This window comes from Orcinus orca, chromosome 5, assembly GCF_937001465.1.
Source record: "Orcinus orca chromosome 5, mOrcOrc1.1, whole genome shotgun sequence".
Taxonomy (NCBI): domain Eukaryota; kingdom Metazoa; phylum Chordata; class Mammalia; order Artiodactyla; family Delphinidae; genus Orcinus; species Orcinus orca.
The window spans coordinates 133,858,340-133,884,468 of record NC_064563.1 but is presented as its reverse complement, the minus strand read 5'-3'; the positions used below and the strand labels follow the sequence as shown (position 1 = coordinate 133,884,468).

Below are 26,129 nucleotides of genomic sequence, written 5' to 3'. Positions count from 1 at the left end.
ACTATTAAGTGTAATGCATCTCTCGATGTATTTTGTTTTTACAGAATTCTTCCAAAGTTATTACTTCATAAATCAGTGGTTCTGAAAGTGTGGTTCCCTGACCAGCAGCGTAAGCATTATTTGGGAACTTGTTAGAAATAGAAATGCAAATTCTTATCCCCACCCGAGACCTGCTGAATAAAAACCTCTGCAGAGAGAAGTCCCAGAAATTTGTGTTTTAATAAATCCTTCAGGGGTTCTCATGTGATCTAAAGTTTAAGAACTACTTCCTTAATCTAAGAGAAAGAAGCACAGTCACAGTACTGGTAACACATGGGATATTTTTGACAGGCAAATTTTTTTGACAGGGGAGTTAATTAGCTAAGGTATAAAAGAAAACAACTGGAAATTGCAAAATGACCATCAAAAACAAATTTATTAGGAAAACACTGGCAAATACAAGCATACCTCATTTTATTGCACTTCACAGATATTACATTTTTTACAAATTTAAGGTTTACGGGAAATCCTTGTCAAGCAATTCTATTGAAACCATTTTTCCAACAGTATATGCTAACTTCGTGTCTCTATGTCACTTTTTGGTAATTCTTGCAATATTTCAAACTTTTCATTATTATTATATTTGTTATGGTGATCTGTGATCAGTGATCTTTGATGCTACTATTGTAATTGTTTTAGGGCACCATGAACCACACTCACATAAGATGGCAAAATTATTGGTAAATGTTGAGTGTGTTCTGACTGCTCCACCTACTGGATGTTCCCCTTTCCTAGGACTTCCCTATATCCTGAAACACAACAATATTGAAATTAGGCCAATTAATAACCCTACAGTGGCCTCTAAGTGTTCAAGTGAAAGGAAGAGTCATATGTCTCTCACTTTAAATCAAAAGCTAGAAATGATTAAGCTTAGTGAGGAAGGCCAAAAGCTGAAAAAGGCTGAAAGCTAGGCCTCTTGCAGCAAACAGTTAGCCAAGTTGTGAACTCAAAAGAAAAGTTCTTGAAAAAAATTGAAAGTGCTACTCCAGTGAACACAAGAATGATTAAAAAAATGAAATAGTCTTAATGCTGATATGGAGAAAGTTGTAGTGGTCTGGATAGACGATTAAACCAGCCACAACATTCCCTTATGCCAAAACCTAATCCAGAGAAAGGCCCCATCTCTGTTCAATTCTATGAAGGCTGGGAGAGTTTAGAAAGCTGCAGTAGAAAAATTTGAAGCTAGCAGAGGTTGACTCATGAGGTTTAAGGAAAGAAGCCATCTCCAAAACTTAAAAGTGCAAGGTAAAGCAGCAAGGGCCAATGCAGAAGCTGCAGCAAATTATCCAGAAGATCTAGCTAAGGTCATTAATGGCGGTGGCTACACAGGTGTTTACAACAGACTTTCAATGTAGGTAAAACAGCGTTATACTGGAAGAAGATGTCATCTAAGAGTTTCATAGCTGGAGAGGAGAAGTCAATGCCTGGCTTCAAAGGACAGGCTAACTCTCTCATTAGGGTGTAATTCAGCTGGTGACTTTAAGACATTTACCATTCCAAAAATCCTAGGCCTTTACAATTTATGCTAAATCTACTCTGCCTATACTCTGTAAATGGAACAACGAAGTCTGGATGGCAGCACATCTGTTTACAACATGGTTTACTATTTTAAGCCCATTGTTGAGACCTACTGCTCAAAAAAAAAAAAAAATTCCTTTCAAAGTATTACTGCTCATTGACAATGCAAATGGTTATCCAAGAGATCTGATGGAGATGCACAGGACACTATTGTTTACATGCCTGTGTCAGGGAGGAAGAAATTTTCCTCTACACTTCTAGGTTCTTCTGGCTGGTCTAAGAATTAAATTGGCATAAAACAGATTAACAGGAGAAAATCAAACATAAGTTTAATAACACATATACATAGGAGAGATGCAGAAAAACTAAGTAACTCACCAAAATGGCTGAAACCCTCACCTTAAATACTGTCTTCAGTTAAAGACAAAGTGGTTTGGGACTTCAAAGGAAAGTATGCAATTCACATGGAGATGGAAAAGCAAATGTTTGGTAAACAAATATTTGGTAGGCCATGTAGAGACAATGGGACACAGAGAGGAATTTTAATAAACAGACTTTGCTAGGTTCCCTGTCTACCATACTTAGTTCATACTATAGTTATCTATGATGATAGCTCTCTTCCTGGAAGAGGTCCGCTATCTACATTCTTTTAGGCAGTTAGGGGAATGTCAAAGTTTCTTCTTGTGTCCTTTGGACCTTGATTGTTGTCAGCTCAAAATAATCTACATGCCAAAGAGACATGCTGGGGTAGAAAATTTTGCTCCCCTACATCTTCTAACACAACATCCATTCTGCAGCCCAAAGAACAAGGAGTCATTTTGACTTTCAAATTTTATTTAATAAATATATTTGGTAAGACTATAGCTGCCATAGATAGTGATTCTTCTGATGGATCTGGGCAAAATCAATAGAAAACCTTCTGGAAAGGATTCACGATTCTAGATGCCATTAAGAACACTTGTGATTCATGGGAAGAGGTTAAAATACTGACACTAACAAGAGTTTGGAAGAAGTTGATTCCAATGCTCATGGATGATTTTCAGGGCCACAAGACCTCAGTGGAGGGAGTAACTGTAGATGTGGTGGCAATAACAAGAGAACTAGAATTAGAAGTGGAACCTAAAGATGTGACTGCATTGCTGCAATCTCATGATAAAACTTTAACAGAGGAGGAGAAGAGCAAAGAAAGTGGTTTCTCCAGATGGAATCTACTCTTGGTGAAGATGCTATGAAGACTATTGAAATGACAACAAAGAATTGAGACTATTACATAAACTTCGTTGACAAAACTGTGGTAGGTTTTGAGAGGATTGACTCCAAGTTTGAAAGAAGTTCTACTATGAGTAAAATGGTATCAAACAGCATTGCATGGTATAGAGAAATCATTCATGAAAGTAAGAGTCAGTTGATCCAGCAAATTTCATTGTCTTATTTTTTTTTTAATTGCCATGTCCACCCCAACCTTCAGCAACCACCATCCTGGTCAATCAGCAGCCTTCAAGATCAAGGCAAGACCCTTCATCAGCAAAAAGATTACACTCTCTGAAGGCTCATATAATGGTTAGCATTTCTTAGCAATAAAGTATTTTAAATTAAGGTATATACATTTTTTGTCATAATGTTATTATTGCACACTTAACAGACTATGGTATAGTGTAAACATAAATTTTATATGCACTGGGAAATCAAAAAATGTGTGTCTTGCTTTATTGTGATATTCACTTTACTGCAGTGGTCTGGAACTAAACACGCAGTATCTCCAAGGTATGATGGTACCACCAAGTCCAAGGGTTTAACAGCCAATACCCAGGATATAGAGAACAGGAGCTCCAACAGCTTCCAGCCCAGCGTTTGTGAAACTTCCTTCTAAAGCATAGCCACAGGCAATGCAGTTCCCATCTTCTGCAGTTATCGTGTCTTAGTTCAAACTATGAAATTCCAGGTATTCAGGACCAGGAAAGCACAGTCTGAGTCAGGGTTTCACCCTGTAGCCAGGCAGGGTCACAGAGTAGGAACACTATCCTGAAAACCTTTCATTCCTGGGTCATAACCTTCATCTGAGAGAAAGGAGAAAGCTTGTGAGCTGAGAGTCACCCTAAGCTACACCTGCTACAAGACATCCTTATATTACCTTGATTCTCATACTATATGGACTACAGGTATAGTTAACCTCTCTCAGCATGACAGCAGATTATAATACTCCGAGTCATCTTCCACAGCTCATTTCAAATGTCCTCTCTAGGAAGCCCTCCATGGCCCTTTGAGTTGGAATTGGTGCTCATATCACTGGTCCTGAGTTCACATCAACTCTTTTTCCTCCACACTCTGCCTCTGCCTCCAATCTCTTGCCATACCATCCCACTGGATGCTGTTTCGGAGTTTCTAAAAGAGATAAATTCATTTAGAATATGGGGTTGAAAGTCGGGAAAAGGAGATTGTGTCAATATATTCCAACTGAAAATTGAATATATCAGTAAACACAATAGATAAAGGAATTATATAAGCTTCCACTCTCTGGACAAAATTGAAATGGGCAAAGTATTTGGAAAACAGTGTGAAATTCAGTGTTGAATACATTTCCATTTTATTTGGATATTAAGTCCAATGTATATATGCTGGGATATATTGTGAAGTATTAACTCATATTCTCCCTACCTCTATCATGTTGCACCCCTCTTATTCAGGCTGCTGGACAGGAGGACTACAGGGACCATGTTCCATGTATGTATGTCATTGCAGCTCACTCAGAGAACTAAGTGGCCATATTTTACCTTTTGATTTTCAAAAAGTTCCTTTTCCATGTTACCATCACACACACACCACCATTTCCCATCTTCAGAGTCAGTAAAAACCTCTCTGTCTGGAAGGGAGGGAGAAAAGATGCAAAGTCATTTAAAACATCGGTCAACAAAATAATGTCTTTGTCATAGGAGACAATTTGGGGGGATGTAGACAATCTTAATCTACAGTTAAAAGACAAGGAAAGAGAGAAAGAGGAACAGAGAGGGGAAAGAAGAGGGAGAAGAGAAGGAAAAGGAGAAAAAGAATAGATCTTAACCCCCTCCCACAGGATACTAACAGGCCCAGCAACAACAGATAAGCTTTCCAGCAACTCTCCCATCAACATGCAAGTTGCTCTTTTATGTCCAAACACTCTAGAACAATATGGAAAAGCAACATGGAAAAGCAACATGGAAAATTGGAGAAACAAGAACCAAGTTGAGAAAATCTGTGAGAGTGAGTTGACCTCAGAATAATGACCTCATGCTTGAGATTTTCTCACAGGATGACAAGAATTTGATTTCCCTCCTTGAATAAATGTTATTTCTAGACACCCTTGGGCTGTCTGGAGATTCCAAGTTGCCCAGAACTCAGTTTTTTGACCCCATAAATGTGGTAACATTCTCTTTAAAATGAAGGATCAAACACCATGAGTGTTCATTCGATCTTTCTCTTCTTCCCTCCCCACTGCTCCTTTCTTATCTGGTTTCCATTCCTTTCTTCTCTTCCCACTTCAACTACGATTTTCCCCTTTTATTCATAGTTCTTTATTTCAGCCATATCTGGAATATTAGAAATGTCGAGACTCATCTCTTATTTGCATAAGAAACAGTTTCACCTGTCACTCTCTCTTCTTTGTACCAATGTTTTAGAACCTGCTATTGAACAGATGTATTCATACCTTTCCATGCCTTTAGAAAGAAGGGGGCTTAGGACTATTAGAATCAGAATTAGGACACCTATTTTCTAGCCCCATGATTCCATCCCCTAAATAACTTGGAAAATCACTTAATTTTTAGCCATTAGTCTCCTTATTTGCAAAATGGATGAGTTTGGCTAAATTTCCATCAAAGTTCCTTCCAGTTTTAAAATGCTACAATTTCCAGTGGAAAAAGACTCATATCTAAATTCAGGTTATTCAGGGGAAAGGAATTAATTTTGTTCCAGGCACCAGAAATATTATTCCATGTTATGAGAAGAAATAATATAAAATGCTCATACAAGTATTCATTCAGAACCACTACAACTAAAAATAAATTCTTCTTTATTGTCTTCTGTTTCACTTTCTCACTCTAATGCATTAATTTCTCCACTGATGGGTTTTTTCCCATACTTTCTTTCCCCTTTCTGGCTTACAAAATGGGAAACTGGTTCAGCTTATGTTCAAACCTTGTCTCCTTGACTACACTCCTAGAGGATCCTGTTCTCTTCTCTTAAACATCACCTGATGCCACTCACTGTTTTCAACTTGTACCTCACTTCTTCCTATCTTCCTGGCAGTGTCACTGTCCAGTGATCTGTCTCTCTGCCAGTTTCCATGTAAACTTCATATGACCACAGCTGTTTCTTATTTGTGCTTGTGTTTCTGGTCCCAGCTGGTACCAGACCCAAGTATGCATCTAATAATGAGTGGTCAAATTAATTAATCATAAAAATTGACATATCAAGCTACAAAAAGACACAGGGGAATCTTATATGTGTTTTGCTAAATAAAAGAACCAGTCTGAAAAGGCTTTATATTATACGATTTCAACTATAGGATATTCTGGAAAAGGCAAAACTATGAAGATAATAAAAAGTTCAGTAGTTGCCAGGGGATGGGAAGAAGGAGGGAAAAAGAAAGTAGGGGGAGCACCGGGAATTTTCAGCTCAATGAAAACAATTCTATATGCTATTGTATGATGGATATGTGTCATTATTCATTTGACTAAACCCACAAAACTACACAACACAGAATGAACTCTAATGTACACTATGGGTCCTCAATTAATAATAATGTATCAATGTTGATTCATCAATTGTAACAAAGGTACCACACACTTACAAGATGTTAATAATAGGGGAAATTGAGACAGAGAGAGGAAGTATATAGGAACTCTGTACTATATGCTCAATTTTTAAACTTAAAACCACTCTAAAAGATAAAGACTATTAATTGTTTAAAGGATGAACCAACTTCCAATTCTCGGTCCAGCACATAAGGGCCTTGGAAATTGTCACTGTGTCCTAACAAGCAAAAATCTGAACAAGCTGAAAAATAACAAGTCTTCTCAGATCTGTGGGAGAAGTGAGGTCACAGGGCAAACTATTGTCTCTACAACTGGAGAAAATAATAGATGAATGCAGAAAATCACTACTTACTGGAGCAGCAATCCATGAGCAGACACCTTCGCAGGAACCAGAGCCAGGGTAGGAAAACATAAACTGTATTGATGAATTGCTGGAAGCTCAGTGTGGACAAGTCTGAGTTAAAAACTCCAGGAAGACCCAGTCAGAGGGAGCTCCCACACTTTTATGAGTTTTACCTCCAGGAGCTCTGTGAGAATCTTCTGGTTCTCACAGAGAATATAGAATAAAAAGAGTGAGCAGTGAGCAAATATAGGAGAATAATGAATAGAGGAGAAAAATCTCCTCCTGCTTTCATTGGGGTGAGGAGAAAAGTAACAATTTTGAAATATGCCAGAGCACTCTGCTCTTAATAAGACCAGCCATCAAGAGAAACTATCTTACCAGAACCTAAACTCCTGGGATTTTTTGAAAACCTAATCAACCTGAGGAAGAGAAATACCCAACTCCATCCTTCTCCAGACTTTCAGATGGGGGAGGAAGGAAAACACCCAATTGCAGCCATTTTATCCCACCTAAGTGGGAGACTGAGAACCCTTATGAAGTTCACAGTCCAGAAGCACAAGCTCATAAAAAGACTAAATCATAGCACAATAGAGCATTTCCCACCCCATACACACACCTTCCCACCGTATTACTAAAGGTCTATTTACACCAGTTTATTTAACTCAGACCATGGCGTCTGGCTATCAAGAAAAAATTATAAGACTAAACACACAGTATGAAGAGAAAAAGCAAGCATCAGAACCAGACTCAGATATGACAGGGAGATTGGAATTATCCAACCAGAAATGTAAAACAGCTATGGTTAATATGCTAAGAGTTCTAATGGATAAAACTGACAGCCTACCAGAACAGATGGGCAATGTAAGCAGAGAGATGGAAATTATAAGAAAGAATTAAAAATAAATGCTAAAGGTCAACATACATTGTAACAGAAATCAAGAATGCCTTCCATGGGCCTATTAGTAGACTGTACACAGCTGAGGAAGGAATCTCTGAGCTTAAGGGGATGTCAGTAGAAACTTTCAAAACAAAAAAGCAAAGAAGTAAAAGACAGGAAAAAAAATGAAACAGAATATTTAAGAACGGTGGGACCACTACAAAATGTATATCATACCCTTAATGGGAATACTAGAAGGAGAAGAGAATGAGGAACAGAAGAAATATTTGAAGCAATGATGACTGAGAATTTCCCCAAATTAAGATCTGCTGTGGTCTGAATGTTTGTGGCCCCCAAATTCATATGTTGAAAACTAATCCCCAATGTGATGGTGTTTGGAGGTGCTTAGATCATAAGGGCAGAGCCCTTATGAATGATATCAGTACCCTTATATGGACCTGTGAAAGTTCCCTTACCCACTTCTGCCATGTGACATTTCAGCTAAAACATGGCCATCTGGGAAGCAGGCTCTCACCACACACTGACTCCACTGGCACCATGATTGCATTCCTTGGTATTTACCCAAATGAGCTGAAAACTTTCATTCACACAGAAACCTGCATGTAGATGTTTAGAGCAGCTTTATTCATAATTGCCAAAACCTGGACACAACCAAGATGTACTTCAATAGGTGAATGGACAAACTGTGGTACATCCAGACAATGGAATATTATTCAACGCTAAATAGAGCCATGAATAGACATGCAGGAAAATTAAATGCATATTTCTAAGTGAAAAAGCTACATACTGTTTAACTGCATGACATTCTAGAAAGTGAAAACTGTGGAGACGCTAAAAGGATCATTGTTTACTAGGGGTTGGGGGAAAGGAGGGATGAAGAGGTGGAGCACAGAAGTTTTTCAGAGCAGTGAAACTAGTCTGTGTATTAGAAAGGTGGAGGTATATCATTTATACTTTGTCAAAACCCATAGAATGTACTAAAACAAGAGTGAACCCTAATGTAAACCATGGACTTAGGATGGCAATGACATATCAATGTGGTTCATCCATTGTGAAAAATACACCACTCTGGTTTGGGATTTTGACAGTAAGGGAGGCTGTGCATATGTGGAGGCTGGGAATATACGGAAAATCTCTGTACCTCTCACTCAATTTTACGGTGAGCCCAGAACTGTTCTAAAAAATAAAGTCTACCTTAAAAAAAGAAGAATGAACCCATATCAGACTCTCCAGTTCACTTGGTTTTGTCCATATAACAAACATGAAGAAGGTAAAAACAGCTGGATAGGCTCTCACATTTCATGCTGACATTAGAACTAGTTGCTAGGTCTCCTATTTTCAAGCCTAAGGAGTTTTTCTATAGCTGGCTTGCTTTTCATTCAAGTCTTGTTTGCCTTTTAGTTGTTTTTTTATCCACCAGCTTTTACCTTTTTTCATAGCTTTTCCTGCAACCTGGGCATTGCTTATATCATTTTCTTGTCTGTGTCACTAATTAGCAATTGATTTCTAAAAATTCAGCTCATCATCAATAAATGTTGTTACTAAGTAGTCAATTAGAAAAAAACATCTCCCAGAGATTTATGGAGTTATTAAGTCTCAAATCTAGCTTTGGTGAACTTATACATTAAGACCTCATGTCCCATGAGGATTATCTGTGGCGACAGCAACAAGAGGTGAACCTGCTAAACTCAGCCGGAAAGTTCAGCATCAGGCTGGTGAATCCATCTTCCCTGGACCCTGTGGTGTCACAGCCAGCTGACTAATGCTCTAATTATGGGCTCTACTTTTGCAACCTGTACAGTTTAATGGGCGTCACATTTGCTTCGGGTCTAACGTCCATTTTTAAATTGACTGTCATGCCATTAGCTTTTGGTTCGGGGGACTTGCTTCTTCCTAGGAAGGGAGTTTGGCAATTATATCCATCGACCTGCTCTTGCCCTAATGTGTTAAGGAGAGCTCCTCAATCTTGGCTTCCCACGAATGCAGTAGCACTTTGTTCCCTTAGCAAAACTCTTTTTTTATGAAACTGCATTAATCACCTACATAAACCTACCTCCTCATGTATCCCTGCCTTCGTATTCCTCCTCTCTGAAGCCCTCCCCAGTTGTCAATGAAAGGAAGTTCAGACAATGAGCTGTGTTCTCTGGAAGGGCAAAGGCGACTCCTCAGCCATGTTCTGATAAATGAATACAAGAATTCATTGTGCACGGCAGTGAAGAACGTTTATGTTGATCGGATAACTGTGACTTAAAATGCCCCCAGATGATATATACCAGGCAAAAATCAACACAAATAAACACACAGCCTGGATCTGAGCAACAGCATCAGATGTATTCTTTTTAAACCAGGATACACTCTGATTCTCTCATCTCTCTCTCTCTCTCTCCCGCTCTCTCTCTCCCGCTCTCTCTCTCTCTCTCTCTCTCTCCCGCTTTCTCTCTCTCTCTCTCTCTCTCTCTCTCTCTCCCTGAAAGTCTATGACAGAGTAGGTAACACAAAGGCAAGATATGATACTTTATGTAAAGAAAAAGACAACCTGTAGATTATTTTCTCTGGCCAGGTAATAACTCAATAGTACAGAGAGAATGGAATTGTTGAGGAAAAATCATTCAACAGGCAACAATGGTTATTGGTTACGAGGGTACAGAAAACCATTTATCTCAAATATATGCTGGTGGAAGATAACCCCAACTACTAAAAATCATATTTTAAAAGAATATTTAAAAGATTATGAAGAGATATCACTACACCCTTATCAGAAGAGCTCAAATAAAAAATAGTGACATTACCAAATGTTTATGAGGATGTGGAAAAACTGTATCTCTAATACCTTGCTGGTGGAAGTACAAACTGGTACATCCACTTTTACACCATATGATTTGGCAGTTTCTTAGACTCGTCAGTTTCTTAAAAATAATGTGGTAGCTTCTTTAAAAAAACAAAATTAAACTCAACTTATATTTATCATATGACCCAACAATCACACTCCTGAGAATTTCTCCCAGAGAAATGAAAACTTAGGACCACAGAAAAACCTAGACATGATTGTTCATAGCAGCTTTATTTATAATAGCAAACGGCCAGAAACTCCTCAGATGTACTTCAACAGGTGAATGGTTAAACAAACAGTGATACTTCCACACCATGGAATACCACTCAGCACTAAAAAGACTGAACTGGAAACATGCAACAATTTGAATGGATCTTAAGAGGATTCTGCCCAGTAAGAAAAAAAGCCAATCTCAAAAGGTCACATACTAGATGATTGCATTCATATAGCATTCTCAAAATGACAATATAATAGAGATGAAGAAAAACTAGTGTTTAGCGGGGGTAAGGAATGGTGCGGGACAGAGAGACAGGTGTAACTATAAAGGGGTAGCATGCATGAGATATTTATTGTGATGGAATAGTTTTGTATCTTAATTGTGATGGTGGTTACACAAATCTGTAGCATGGGATAAAATGACATACACACATTGTACCGATGTCAATTTCCTGATATTGCCATTGCACTATAGTTATGGAAGATGTAACCATTGGCAGAAACTGGATGAAGGGTACGTGGAATTCTCTTTTTCTCTGTGGATAAATAATTAATTCAAAATTAATGCTTAAAATGATATTTAATAACAAGAAAATTCTCACTATAAACAGGATACCTAATACATATACAGAAAAACCATGCATACTTATACCACCCCCAAAAAAGTGGTTTAAAATAAAAACATCTCTACTGGTATAGTAATGATTGTGCTTGGGTATCAGAATTTATATTTGATGTTTCTTTTCTTTACATAGTTTCTCCATTGAACTCATATGAATTATATAATTTGTTCCCCAAATTCTATTTTCCTGTGCTCCACCAAAAGGGCAGACCTTTAAAAAACATTAAGTTATACATACCCTACTAAAATGAATGAACCAGAAGCTGTTCCTGGAAGAAAACTGCAGAAATAAAAGTCCTCCCCCAAGAGGATCAAATAGTTCCTCCAAATAAAAATCAAGCAGAATTTCATAAGAACTCTATTTGTGTGAGATATATTTTTTAAGCTAATACAGACCCCAAATTAATAAGACAACCAGATACCATGCATGCGTATAACACTTTAACCAAATACACTAATTTTATAACTACTAAAGCAATGGTGATGATTTGATTGCAGTGTATTTCCCTACCTCAACAAGGTAACAATCAGAAAGGATGTGTTACTCATTATGCTTAATATAAATCATCCATTATGACCACTGGAAGAACACCGACCATGTGGTAACTGGTAAATCAATCTGAGATGCACATAAATACTAAAGTCTTTATTGAAGTGTCTTATATTTGGTAATTACTGTATGCTGTACTCTATTTCATGCTTCCCTTGTGAGCTTCTTTGGTATTCATATAGAACAAATAACTTATTCAAAGTCTCTATATTTAATGCTTAATATTTTCTCTTTGGATAATCTACATTTATGAACTAATTTTTGTAAGTATTTCTAGAGTAGACTCCACACATCTCCAGGATGAGTTTAATGACAGGAGATAACTGGGGTTTATGCTTTTCTCCAGCTATTTATGAAAATAAAGAACAGCCTATTTATTATTCAAATGTAAAACCTCTATTCATCAAAAAGCCATTGATTTCACATTTTCAACTAAAAGAATCCTGAATTATTTTAAGTCATGAAACAAATGCCATCCAAATTGGAATTTCAAGATAGGCTCACAATCAAAAGGAACATAACCTGAAGCTGAAATTCAAATAAATGCTTAGTTTTATCTCATTTTTTCAACTTGAATAACAGGAACGTAAAAGAGAAAAATACACACATAAATACAAAGAAAAATTATCTTAAAGCAATCGACATTCAAAAGAAAATCCTGCCCACTGTTGTGTCAGAAATAGAAACAGACATAAATGTGAGTATCTGAGTTGAAAGAATAAAACAAATATACACATAGATATAGGCAGTGTGGTGTAAAGATAAAGGACAGATGAGCACAGGGGGACCCCTATACCCAGGATGCTCACAGCTGAACAATGACCAAGCTCAGGGCCAGACCAGGGAACCTTTCAATTTCAGGTTACAGCCTCTGTTTGGAGCTGTCCTCCTCCAGTCAGCTCCACCATACCCCAGTACAGAGATGCACAAGTTCTTGGTGCCATTCACACAAGTGCTACACTTTTGCCTTCAGACTTCAACAGAATATTGTGGATTTTTCAAAACTCCTGTCTCATATCTGTGCCTTCACCTGAAGCCTCCCTGCATCTGTGGAGTAAAGTAAGGGGTAGACCCTGGGGCTGGCGGTCATCCTAAGTGTCTTCTCTTTCCACTCCTTCCTTGAAACCCTTCTAATATCCTGGCTGAGAGAGAGAACTCATCACCCAGCCTCTGCTAGGGGTCACCACACAGGAAATACTCCATCCTCAGGTGGGTCTATTCAGGCCTAGTACCAGTCCTGTCTCTGCTTCTGGGACCACATAGAAAAAGCTACATTTCTTTGCTGCAGCAGTATCATCCCCGTTATTACTAATATTTCTTGGGCCATCATTCACGTTCTAGGCATCCTACTAACAACTTTAAATGTATTGCCTCATTTGATCCATTTAACACCTTTAATCAGCAGGTGCTAATATTTTGTTCTATTTCACAGAAGAGGAAGTGGAAGTGGAAGGCAGTTAAGTAACCAGCCCATGACCACCAAACTAGTGAGTGGCACGATCAGAATTTGAACGCTTTATTCTTAATCATCCACCACCCTCAACATATTAGCCAACAACTTTGTACTCTCCCTGAGATGGCTCTCATGCAGATGAAACAGTCTCATTTTCAAAGCAAAGAAATCATAAGGTTCTCCCCAATGCAGTGACCACTAAATGGACATTGCCTCAGAGATCCTAGCTGGAATGCAAATAGTTCATTAGACGAGCTGGTCAAATTCAGAATATGGTGAAAATAGCATAAGGAACGCAACTGAAAGGTGTTACATGTTTGCAGTGTCAGAAGTGCCATGGAGATGGTTATGTTGAATTACCTACAATACCGCTGCTCACAACACCCCATGGTGCCCTCGTCATTCTTCCTTCTTCCTAAGATTTCAAGAGTTATGGAAGCGTCTCAAAGAACTTTGCAGTATATCTGTGCCAATAAGCTTCTATGGATTATATAATCTTCTCAGTTTATAAATGCTTTGAATGTAGTGGCAGCATCTTACTTAGCTTTGTGTCATTTACACATACTTTTTTGTTTTTTTTTTATTTTTTTGTTTTAATTTTATATTGGAGTATAGTTAATTAACAGTGTTGTGTTAGTTTCAGGTGTACAGCAAAGTGATTCAGTTATACATATACATGTATCTATTCCTTTTCAAATTCTTTTCCCTTTGATGAAGAGAAAAATCAATAAGCAACAGTCTACATAGAACCAGGAAAACCTCAGAAGTAGACACTAATTCAATCTCACAGCCCAAGGCACAACTTGTCATAATTTGGTCTCCCCAAGAAGCAAACCCTAAGACAAGGACTTGGTGCACAGCCAGGAGTTAATCCCCAAAAACAGAAGTAAGGGAAAAGTAGATGGCGATGGAGGAAAGTCAGTACATGGTGTGTTAATGAACTGGATAACATGGTGGGCAGCTGTGGCTCAGTCTCTCTGGGGATCCTCTGGGAAACTGCAGAACATTCTTCAGTGTTGTCACACCAGGTAATGGGAAGCAGAGGTATTATTCACCTTGAAGATAAAGACTGCCTCCATGGGTGCTTACTCTCCTGAAAGTCTGAATTGCCCCTGGCCAAGTTTCAGCAGCCTTCTGTAGCTTTGGAGAAAACAACTCAGAGAAAACCCTTGGCACAATCTTGGTGAAGGACCCTGGCAATGGTACATGGGGCAGCTACCCTAAAATCAGGTGGGCTGAGGGCATATGCAGAGTACATCACAGCATCTGTTCTACCATCTTCATCCAGACCTTCTAAAGTAAGCTTGGAGTAGAATGTCTCCTGTGGTCTCAGATCTTCAAGGGAAGGCCCAAAGTTTAAGACAAGAGGCATCTGTAAGAGATAACCAAGAAATGGCCTGACACATCCCAATTTATAGAAGTGGGGGAACAAAATGAAAATGGGTACCTATATTAGTGTGCTAGGATTGCCATAACAAATATCACAGACTGGGTGGCTCAAACTGGGTGGCTCACAATCAACGTGTCAGTAGGGTTGGTTCTTTCTGAGGCCTCTCTCCTTGGCCTTTTTCTCCATGTGTCTTTTCTCCATGTATCTTCCCTCTGTGTGTCTGTGTCTTAATCTTCCCTTCTTACAAGAACACCAGTCACATTGGATTAGAGCCTACCTCAATGACTTTGTTTCATCTTAATTACCTCATTAAAAATTCTATCTCTAAGTACAGTCACATTCTGAAGTACTAGGGCTAAGACTTCAACATATGAAGTCCCCCCATTACAATATTTCACTCCCCAGCTGGAGGTTTGCTAAGTTGCAGGAATTCTTACTTCCCTGGAGAAGAATACAGTGTAATTGTACTCTGGAGTGTTTGACATGGATGCACTAGAGTTTAGGGGTATTTGTGAATATAGAGTCTGGTATCTGCCTCCCGCTGGAGAATATAAAAGATAGAGATGCTGACAGGAGAGAGGAAAAGAACATCAGAAGCAGCCTGAATTTGGAATGGCAAGGACCCCTGCCTTTCCCATGGGTTCAGTGAACACTTGAAGGTAGCCAGGCTTGCACCATCTTGATGCGGAAGGATATGCAGGGCAGAAGATGGTAGAGGGAGGGTTGGAAGAAGACAACCATAGAAGGAATTTCTTGCCACACAATTCAGAGTCCACATGGAACACACAACAGACCACACAGCACCCCAAAGATGAGCCAGAATTTGGAGGTCTGCCACACAAGTCATTAACAGCCAGAAGACACCTACAAATAACATGAAGTAGGTAAAAATCTCTTTCTCCCTTTCATTCTAACCCCTTCTTTCCCATGCTCTAATCCTGGAGGAGCCAGTAGCAGGAGGTAGGAAAAAGAGAAAAAAAGAAAGGAATAGAAAAGGGAAAGACTGCACCCCTACCTTTGATGATAGGTCAAACCTGAGCTGGGGGGAAGGAGAGAACCTCAGAACTGGATATGGAGCTGAAGTTTTTGTTAAGACTGGACTGAACTGTTTAAGACTGGACAGTAGAATGGGACTCTTGTCCAATGAGGCAAAAGGACAAGAAAGCTATGAGATCTTGCCCAGATTTCATCCAAGGGTAAGGGGAGAGGATTGAACAGAGTATGCTTAAATACAATAGATGAAGAAAAATAAAGTCTCTTATTTCTCTCCTTGTTGAGCTCATCCAACACACCAATAGTATTTCATGTTCTCAGACAGATTACTGAAAAAAATATTCTGAACTAGCCTCTTTCCCAGATATCCTTCAAGATATATTGTACCCAAATCCATATTTTTTAGACACCACTTCTATCCCATTATTCCTCTGTCCAAAATTCTCCATTGACTAGGTGGTTTAAAAGATAAAGCCCACTATTTTCTACTTGTCCATAAAGGCCTTCTCCACTAATCCCCATTCCCAGATGCCTGATGATTTTTCTTTCTACATTCCAAACTTAGAGGTTGGAAGGGCTATATCATTAGTTTCTCAGGGATCCTCCCATCATGCCCTGCAGACATTTTGAAATGAAAATGCTATCTCAATGATTTGAGGTCAGGCAATCCAAAGCATCCATTCCTTCATTCAGTTATAAACAGCCAGTGTTGGCTGCCACATGTCAGAGTCTATGGCTCTCCCTTATCCCAGTCTTCCTAAAGAGTTCACGTTAGCACTAAATGGAGTCTCATTATCTTTATATTTGACATTTTCCATTTTGTGAGATTGTACATCAGGACCCGATCATGAGTTCTCTTTTGTGTTTTTGAACCTTATGTAAGAACCTAAGGTCTGACTCTTTACATTTCTCCTCATCTTCTTTGGTACTAAGTAAGTCAGAAAAAGGGTGGAGGGATGATATAGGCCTTTTTAAATGACCCTGATTCTCTGAACTCATGGTCCCCTCCCACAGAGGGGAAAGGAAAACTTACATGATTAAGCATGATCATCTTACCCCTTGAAGAGGTGGGACCATATCAAATATGGACCGTCAAGAGTTCGATGTCCTTAGGAAATTTGGGGGCAGGTTTTGAGCCATAAGTAGCAAAGTCTCTATAGAATTTCCTTGGACTTTTACATTTTCTTGCAACCAGTGACACATTTAAAGGGCAATGGCTCTTATTGTTCATCAGTCAAGAAAATATATTTGCAAAATCTAGAATCCAGGCACAGTTAAAATCTACATTTTTCTTTCTGGTCCTTTTATTTATTTCTTTAAAATTGTTTTATTGTTACCATGCAAGCCTGTGCCTGAATTACAGCCTTTAATAAAGCAATGGCAGTTTTATTTCTTGGGTGCCTCATGACCACATTAACCTCTTCTCAGTGGAGTTATTAATTGTGCATTCTGCCCACACTCCTTTGGTGTGGCTTCCAAGGACAGAGTCAGAAGTCTCCTCGGGAAGGGAAGGACATGTTTATAGCCAGTCTCATGGGAGTGTTTGCATAATTACTGGAATGATTAAGGAGGTGTTTTTGGACACAGACAAGTATACTAAGTTTTAATATGTTTCGTGACAATGCATAAGACGAGTGCATGATACAGGACACTGCAGGTCACCAAAATAAATAAATATGTGCAGAGGCACTAGAATAAATTCAGGCCTGGGTATAAACAGAAACTTCAAGGGGAAATGAGCTTTGATTCTTGACAAGAGAATTGTTTGTGATCTGAATGAGGACAGCTGTACAGAAGAGGTAACAGAGAGCCCGGGGACGCAAAGTCTTAGATGGTTTTCTCTAATCCCATGTTGTAAAGACAGCTTAATGTGAGCGAGGGGGTGGCAGGGGGAGCTTTGATTAATTCTGAGATTGAAGTTAAACCTTTTCTAATTTGACTCGCCGATTAATCTTGTAACTATGCATCCTTAATCAAAACTCAGAAGGAATCTTTAATCTTGTGGATATAAAACACAAGACGATTAGAGGCCTTTGACCCGCCCGTGCTTCCCAGCTGCTGCCTTCTTTTCTATTTTCTAGGTACTTCCTACTGCTCTTCATATCTCATTCTAGTTATAGAATACAGGACTGGTATTCTGTAATGTTAGAAGAATGACTATGAAGAACATAACAGTTAAAGTCCCATATTCAATCTGTCATCTATTCATTCATTCATTCTTCTTTTCTTTCAGTGGGTAAAGAGCGTGTATTATGTGGCAGGCATTGTTTTATATATTAATAAAGAGTGTGAACAAGACTGTCACATCTACTTTTACAGACCACACCTAACAAGGACTTTTTCATTCATTCTTTGCTAAGTAACCAAATGCACGTGGTCTAGGAAAATAAATATGCTTCTAAGAATTAAATAATACTATAGGAAAGCTTTTCTCATTCAGATGACTGCAAAGTACAAATTATTTACTGGAGAAATCCAGTCATATGTCTGGCAAAATGTTTTTGGATGCTGTTAGAAGATGGATAACCAGGTGATAAAATTCACCATTCCAGCATCACAAGATTTAATAACCGGACGAAGGCTTTAAATGGTGCCTAAGCCATCTTTTATGCACAATAAACAGGGTTCCAGGGGAAAGTCCTCCCACCCATGCCCATCCTAATCACATCTTTTATAGAGGAATATTCCTGCAGACAAGGAGAGTATTCAGATCACACCTGTCCCTTGAGACAAATACTACCATATCCAGGCAATACCTCCCTCCTATTACCACTTTATAAAGCCATGTCTTTTAAGAATGTTATTAAAATCTTTCAATTCTTCAGCTCCAGATTCAATTTCAGTAGGCGGACCAAATTTAAACGAACAGCAATTGGCAAAACCAAACAAAAAAATCCCTACAACAGTAAAAAATACTAAATTCTCTGGAAGATAATTCCCTGCCACTGTGACCAAAATAATGATTATTATGAAATATAAGTTTTCAAGGGAGAGAAAGCATTGATTTTATTTTTCCAGTTTTTGAAAGAGTTTTCTAGGTTGGATCCTTCTGAATTCATGTAAACAAAGCGGTTGACTGGCTGCATTTTATTCCTCCCCATTGGTCCTTTGCAAATAAGAAAGCACCCATGGTGCTGGTAAGGGAACAACATCATTGAAATAATACAAAAAGAGTAATACCTGCACTCAGATTTGTTCTACCCGTTATACTAAAATACTTGGGCAAAACTCACTGTGGCAAAGTGTTAAGTGACAACACCCACAGCCAAAATGATATTTTCTGTTGACATTGCTGAATAGAAGAGCATAGGAAATGCCAAGATTATTAATTTGTGTGAAATACACGTCCCTCTTTTCAGCTTTTCCTCTTGGTTGAGACCAAATGGATTCCCAGAGATATGCTATAAGGCCCTCCAGAGGCACCAGACACCAAGCTCTTTGATTCTTATTTATTGCTTGTCTAGAAGACACTTTGGTGGTGTGGAGGAGGAATATTAGCTGTACGTCAGTCACACTTTATTTGTGAGAGACTTCGCTTACTTAGAGCATGTTAATCAAAGGCACACTAGAAAATATTAAATCAAAAAGAGCTTGTCAAACACAAAAGACTAGAAACCACAGCAACTCTGCGAAAAAGCAGTACTCACGCCAAAAAGAATGCTCTTTACCCAAACAGTGCCCTATCCAACCAAGAGGAAGGGACCAAAATATGAAGAGCCTGGATCTCAGAAAGACGAAAAAAGACATTTTTCCAGTGTTTCTCTTTTCTGACCACCATTCTGGAATAAGAGAGGAAGAGTGAGGGGGAGTCAGAGGAAGCAAAGACTGTGGCCACTTCCTGCCTCTTCTGACTTGTAGCTCCAACATTTGACATTCAGATGACTTGCTTGCTTCTTATAGCTCTCAATAGCTGCCAGATGATCTTTTCTTTTTAAAAAATTTATTTTTGCAATATTTAAGACATAGAAAAGGAAATAACAAATAAGTCCCTAAGCACCCACCCCTACTTTAAGAGATAAAATAGTACTGATCCATTATATTTAATGCCCTTTGTTTACTCATTACAAATATACCTTCATTCTAAAGGTAAACACTGTCCTGAATTTAGGGTTTGTCTTTTCCAATCTTTTTGTTGTTGTTGTATTTTTATTCTGTCTCTATGTAGCCCTTAACAATTTTTGTATTGTGTTGTATGTTTTAACCTTTATATACTCTTTTTTTTAATTTGTTAACCTTTATATATTTTTAACATTTATAAGTTTTGTTTATGCTTTTAACTTTTACACATTCTGTGATTTTCTTTTCTCAAGACATCATTATGTTTATAAAGTTCTCCTATAAATATATTTGGCTCTAGTTTATTAATTTTCAGTGCTGCATAGTAGTCCATTATATAAATACACCACCATGAGTTAATTCACTTTTCTGTTGACAACTTAGGTTGTTTCTAAGCATTTGCTATTACAAACCATTTTGCTGTGAACATGTCTCTTGTCTCCTTGACTATATGGGCAAGTTGCCCTGGAGTATATTCCTTTGGACTGCTGAGTTATAAGGTGAGGGAATCTTCAACTTCACTGAATATTGTAAAACTGACCTCCAAAGTGGCTACACCAATTTACATTCCTCCTGCTGTGTATAGGAATTGCCATTGCTTTATATCCTTATCACAATATAGTGTTGGCAGGTTTTTTAAATTTCTGCAAATATGATAGATGTGAAATTATAATCATCTTTTCAAGTGATTATTAGTCATTTATGTTTCCTCATCTGTGAGGTTCCATGTTGCTGTGTGTGTTTTTTATGGACCTCGTTTTTTATTGTGTTGTTTGTCCTTTTCTTATTGATGTGCAGAATTTCTTACATACACGGCATTTTAATCCTCTGTTGATTATACATGCTGCAAATACTTCTTTTTCACTCTTATTATGATGTCTTTTGATGAACAAAGTTTTTATTATAGTATATGCCATCCATATTTTTTATAATTTGTATTTTTCCTGTTTTATTTATTTCATGCTAGAAGCCGTAAAGATATTCTTTGTTTTCTTCTAAATTTTTTTGGTTTTATTTTCACTGTCAAATTTTTAATATACCTTGACTCGATTTCTTTATGAAGTGTGAACTAGTATGGCATAGTGATTGAAAGCATGGAGTCTGAAGCCAGACTGCCTGAGTTCACATCTCACCTCCATCACATTTTAGCCTGTTACTTAACCTCTACATGCCCTAGTTTCTTAATCTGTAAAATGGGTATAAAAATAGTAGCACCTATTGATAGATAAGTGTGAAGTTGCAACTAGGATATACAAAACCTCTTAGAACAGTACCTACTAAATGCATTTAAGTGATTACTATTACTATTATTATTGTTGTTGTTATTATATGAAGTAGGAATCTAATTTTATTTTTGTATATGGATAACCAAATTTCCTACCCCTATATACTAACTAGCTGACCTCTTTCTCACTTTCTAACAATGCCATTTCTGTCATACATCAGCTTTCAGGTAGGGGTGAACATTTTTCTAGCTTCCTTATTCTTCCGTTGGACTGTCTATCCTCTAGAAAAATTTCAAGCCTACATTTAAAATTCCCTGAGTTCTAGAAGTCCCTGAAGTTGTCACTCTGGCCTCTTCTTCTTTTATCTATAATCCCACCTCAATAATATATTTTTAGTTGTTTGATAAATAACTGAAGGACAAGGGCAATATTGGTTCCCTAGGGCTGCCAAAACAATGTACCACAAACTGGGAGACTGAAAATAAAAGAAACTTATTGTCGCTCATTTCTGGAGGCTGGAAGTCCAAAATCAAGGTGTTGGCAGGGTCATGGTCCCTCTGAAACCTGTAGAGGAATCCATCCTTGCCTTTCCCTAGCTTCTCGTGGTTTGCTGACAATCTTTGGTGTCCCTTGCCTTGTAGATGCAACATCTAATCCTTCATCTTCACATAGCATTTTTCCTGTGTCCCTGTCTTTACATGGAGTTCTTTTTGTAAGGACAATAATCAAATTGGATTGGGGATCCAACCTATCCCAGTAGGACCTCATCTTAACTAGTTATATCTGCAACCACTATATTTTCAAACCAGGTAACATTCTGAGGTACTGGGAGTTGGGACTTTATTTTTTTTGGGGGGGGGTACCATTCAACCCATAACAAGGGCAAAACTAAAACTACTAACCTTTGGCTTCGATCAAATCTTCCAACCCTCACCTGAACATCTCAATCCACCTGCTGAGGATCCTTGCCATACTGCCTTCAATTACAGTGGTTCAATCCTCCTAGACCCAGTTGTCCTAACTCAGACAAATTTTAAAACAAATAATTTCAAACTTCAAATAGCCAACTACATCAGGAGTTTGTAAAGAAGGAAGATTTCAGAATCCTACCCTTAGAGATCCTGATTCAGTGGTTGGAGTTGATCAGTGCTAATGCAGGTGGTCAAGAGAACACACTTTGGGAAACATTAATCCAGACAACGTGTTAAAAGGCACATTTCTAAAGAAGGGGAAATCTGCAGAACAGCCCAGCTCATTGCTCAACACTCAGGCAGCTGCTCATCAACCCAAAGGTCTTGGAAGAGGCTGTCTGCAGAGAAATGGAGTTTTCCTGATAAGCAGTCTAGAAAATTAGATTAATACTACTTCAGAGTTTAAAACCCACTCTTAGAGGATTACAGAATTGAACTGGTTCCATTTTTTAATTAGCAATTCAATTGTGTCTTCAATTTTCACAGGCTGCAGATTCCCTCAAAGTCCAAAGTAGGACACTGCAGTAATCTATTCTACATTAATAAAGCTTGGACCAGAGTTTGCTTTTTTATTTGGAAAAATGAAATTAAAAGACAACAGCTGGTATTTGTTGAAATCCTACTATTTGCCAGCATTTTTCTGGGCAGTAGTGAGACAGCATTAAACAAAACAGACATAATCCCTGTTATCACAGAGCTTTTATTCTTGTGGATGGGAGATGATTGAGAAGCAAGATAAATTAATAAAATATGTGAAAACTCCAGGATGATAGAGATTTTTGACTGTTTCATTTAACACTGCCTCTCAAGTGCCTAGAATAGTCATTGGCACATAGATGAGGGTCAGCAAATGTATATTGACTACCAAATGGTGATAAGCGCGATGGCAGAAATAAGGTAGGAACATGGACTAAGGAGTGGGATGGGTGCGATTTTAAATGGGAGAATCAAGGAAAGCCTCATAGAGAAAGGGTTTTTGGAGTAAAGATCTGAAGGAAGTGAAGATGGGAGTCATATATGTATCTGAGAAAGAAAGGGACCAGAAAACAGCCTGTGCAAAGGCCCTGAGATGGGAGCAAACTTGGTGTATTCAAGGTAGCATTGAGAGAAGGAAAGGAGAGAAGGAAAAGTGGGAGCATGGAAAGTCAAGGGCATTAGGAATGGACAGATCGAGAAGAGGCAAATGGGCCACTATAATACCCTTGGCATTTGCTCTGAGAAGGGCAGCCACCAAGGGTTTAAACAGTGGAGTGATAGAAACTGCTTATACTTAACAAGTGTATTTCAAGTGCTGTGTTTTGAACACACTGAAGGGCATAAGCAGAAAGCCATTGAAAACACCCAGTGAGACTGTCTTCTACCAAAATGGTGGCAGTAGTAGGATGAGAAGGAATAGGATTCTAGGTGTATTTTGAAGATTTGGGCAACAGGATTTCCTAATAGATGGAATTTCAGATTGGATGTGAGAAAAAGAGCAGTTGAAGATGTAGCCAGGCAAGGATGTGCAGGAACTCATACTTTAATACACTGCTGGTGGGAATATGAAATGGCACAACTACCTTGGAACACTGTTTGACAGTTTCTTTAAAAGTTACCCAATACACCTACCATTCTACCTGGACATTCTGTACCTAAGTGATTTACTCAAGAAAACTGAAATCAAATGTCTGAACAAAGACTTCTACTGAATGTACATAGCAGCTTTATTCAGAATAGCCAAAAACTGGACACAACCCAAATGTCCATCACTTGGAGAAGACATAAACAATTATCCATATAAGGGAACATGAATCACAACAAAAAGAAGTGAACTACCAACACACACGACAAAAATGGATCTCAAAATGTTTATTCTAAGTAAAAGACACAGACACCAAAAAGTACACACTGTAGAATTCTATTTATATAAAATTGTAGAAAATGTAAAGTAACCCCACAGTGACAGAAAGCAGACCAGTGCTCTTTAGGGGACAGGGGAAAAGAGAGGAATGGGTGACAAAGAGAGAGAGAAATGTTCTGTATATTGATTGTGGCAGTGATTTCCTGGTATATACATCAGTCAAAATTCATTGAATTGTACACTTGAAATGGGCAAAGTTTACTGGGCATAAATCACACTCAAAAAGTTGATTAAAAAAAATTTTAAAGAGGATAAAGCTAAGGTTTTTAGCCTGAGTGACTGAAAGAATGGAATTGCAGTTTACATAAATGAGAAAGACTAGAAGAGAAGGCTATTTTGTTGATGGGGGATATCAGGAGCTCAAACTCATGGTGAGTTTGAGACACCAATTAGATATCAGAGTAGAGATGTTAAATGGACAGATATAAAAACCTGGAGTTCAGGAAATGGCCTAGGGTGGAAATATACATACTGAAGTCATAACGTACAGATAAAGCTATAAGGCTATATAAGATCATTACAAGACAGAATGTAGACAGAAAATAGGAGAGATCTAAGGACTCATCCCTGAGATAAAGATGAACAGCAAAGAATCTGAGAAGAACCAGCAGTGATTCAGGAGGGAAAGAAGTAGAGTCTAGTACCCAACAAGGCACATGAAGGAGGGTTTCAGGGAGAAAGGAATGATCCTGTGGCAAACGCTGCTGATAAATCAGACTAGACGAGGACTGAGAACTGCTCATTCATGTAAACGACCTGGAGTTCATTACTGATGGGGTGATAGTGAAGAAAGAATGGGAAAAGAGCAATTAGAGTTAGCCTAGAAAGCTAATTCATTCATAGAGTTTTACTGCAAGAAATGGGGAATGAGTGGTAAGCGCAGGAGGAAGTGGGGTCGAGGGAGAGCTTTCTTAAGATGGGAAAAATCACAGCATGTTTGCTCACTGATGGGAATGATTCAATGGAGGAAGAAATGTTAGTGCTTTGAAGGAGCTAGGGGAGAATTGTTAGAGCAATGTTCCTGAGAGTATGAGACAATGGAATTAAGTGCACAAGCAGAAGGGCTAGATTGTGTCAGGAGCCCAGAGAGACCCTTAGCTATAGGGACAAGGAGGGGAATTCAGGCACAATAAATAAGGCAAGGGGAACTGCTGCTACATCTTTTCTGATTGCTTCTATTTTCTCAATGAAAGAAGAAGCAATGTAATCATTGAGAGTGAGCATGAGTTAGAAGCTGCTGGAGACTTGAGAAGAGAGAAGAAACTACATAATAATCAGCTAGTGTAGGGGCTGGCAAACTCCAGCCCCCTGACCTACCTGTTTTGGTATGGCCTGTGAGCTAAGAATAGCTTTTACATTTTTCAAAGTGGTCAGATAACTATAGCTTTTTAATGAGAACAGGTTCTTAAAGAGATGAGGATATTTCCTCTTGGCTAACAAAGCCTGAGATATTTACTATTGGCCTTTTAGGGAGAAGTTAGCGGTCCCTTGATGTAGGAGAAAGAGAGGGTGAGTGGGCTGAGACCATACAGCACGATATGCCAGGCAACAGGAAGGTATTGGGTGGGAGCTTGATAGAACGTCAACTCACTGAATCCTCGTACAAGCACTGCAAGTTAAATATTAATAACCCAATTTTAGAGATACACTCATTGGGTTTCTGGGAGGTTCGGTAACTTTCTCAAGTCCACACAAATAATAAGTGCTGGAATATACGTATTTAGCAAATATACAACTATCTCAAATGTTTCCTTTCCACTCTGCCATGCTGCATTACAAAAGACTGTGGCCTCTGTCTTTACCTTGAATCCTCCCATCTGCAATGGCAAGGTGATACATAAAGAAGCAGCACATGCAGCAAATGAGCCACCTCTTGAGCTAGACTGATGTAGGGGTAGACCTCACCCTGCTCTTGGCTTTGTGGCCTTGAACAGGATATATCACATGTGTAAGGCTCTGCTTTTCTCATCTATAAAATCAGATTAATAATAAATGCACCATTTGAAGTCGCTGATATTCAACCATTTTTAAACAATAAAAATGACAATTTCATATGTTTCAAACTAGTACCTACCATCCAAGGATATTGTGTGGATTAAAGTTAATTAATATACATATAGCACAAGTACTATGCTGACATTTAAAGAACAGGTATTCTATGGACAATAATAATAGGAGCAGCCTTATGCCTAAAGAAGTCATTATTTAGAGAGAAGGGGCTGTGAAATGATCTCAACTATGTACACTTGGCCCAGAGGCACAGGGAAAAATGAAGGGAGGAAGTCTGCAGGAATCCTGGTTGTGGCCAATCAGCCTCAAGTCACTCAAACTCTA

General features: G+C 38.4%; 1 long non-coding RNA gene across 7 annotated transcripts in view; it reads right to left on the bottom strand.

The window, feature by feature from the left end:
- Positions 1-396: 396 nt before the first annotated feature.
- The window catches only part of LOC105748955 (uncharacterized), a 55,186-nt gene continuing 29,453 nt past the window's right edge, over positions 397-26,129 (bottom strand). For 6 of the 7 annotated variants that reach the window (XR_007477638.1, XR_007477639.1, XR_007477641.1 and 3 more), the window contains one exon: positions 397-11,170. This is a non-coding gene — a long non-coding RNA (uncharacterized LOC105748955). The remainder of the gene's footprint in view (positions 11,171-26,129) is intronic. The other variant, XR_007477644.1, reaches the window with a different exon arrangement.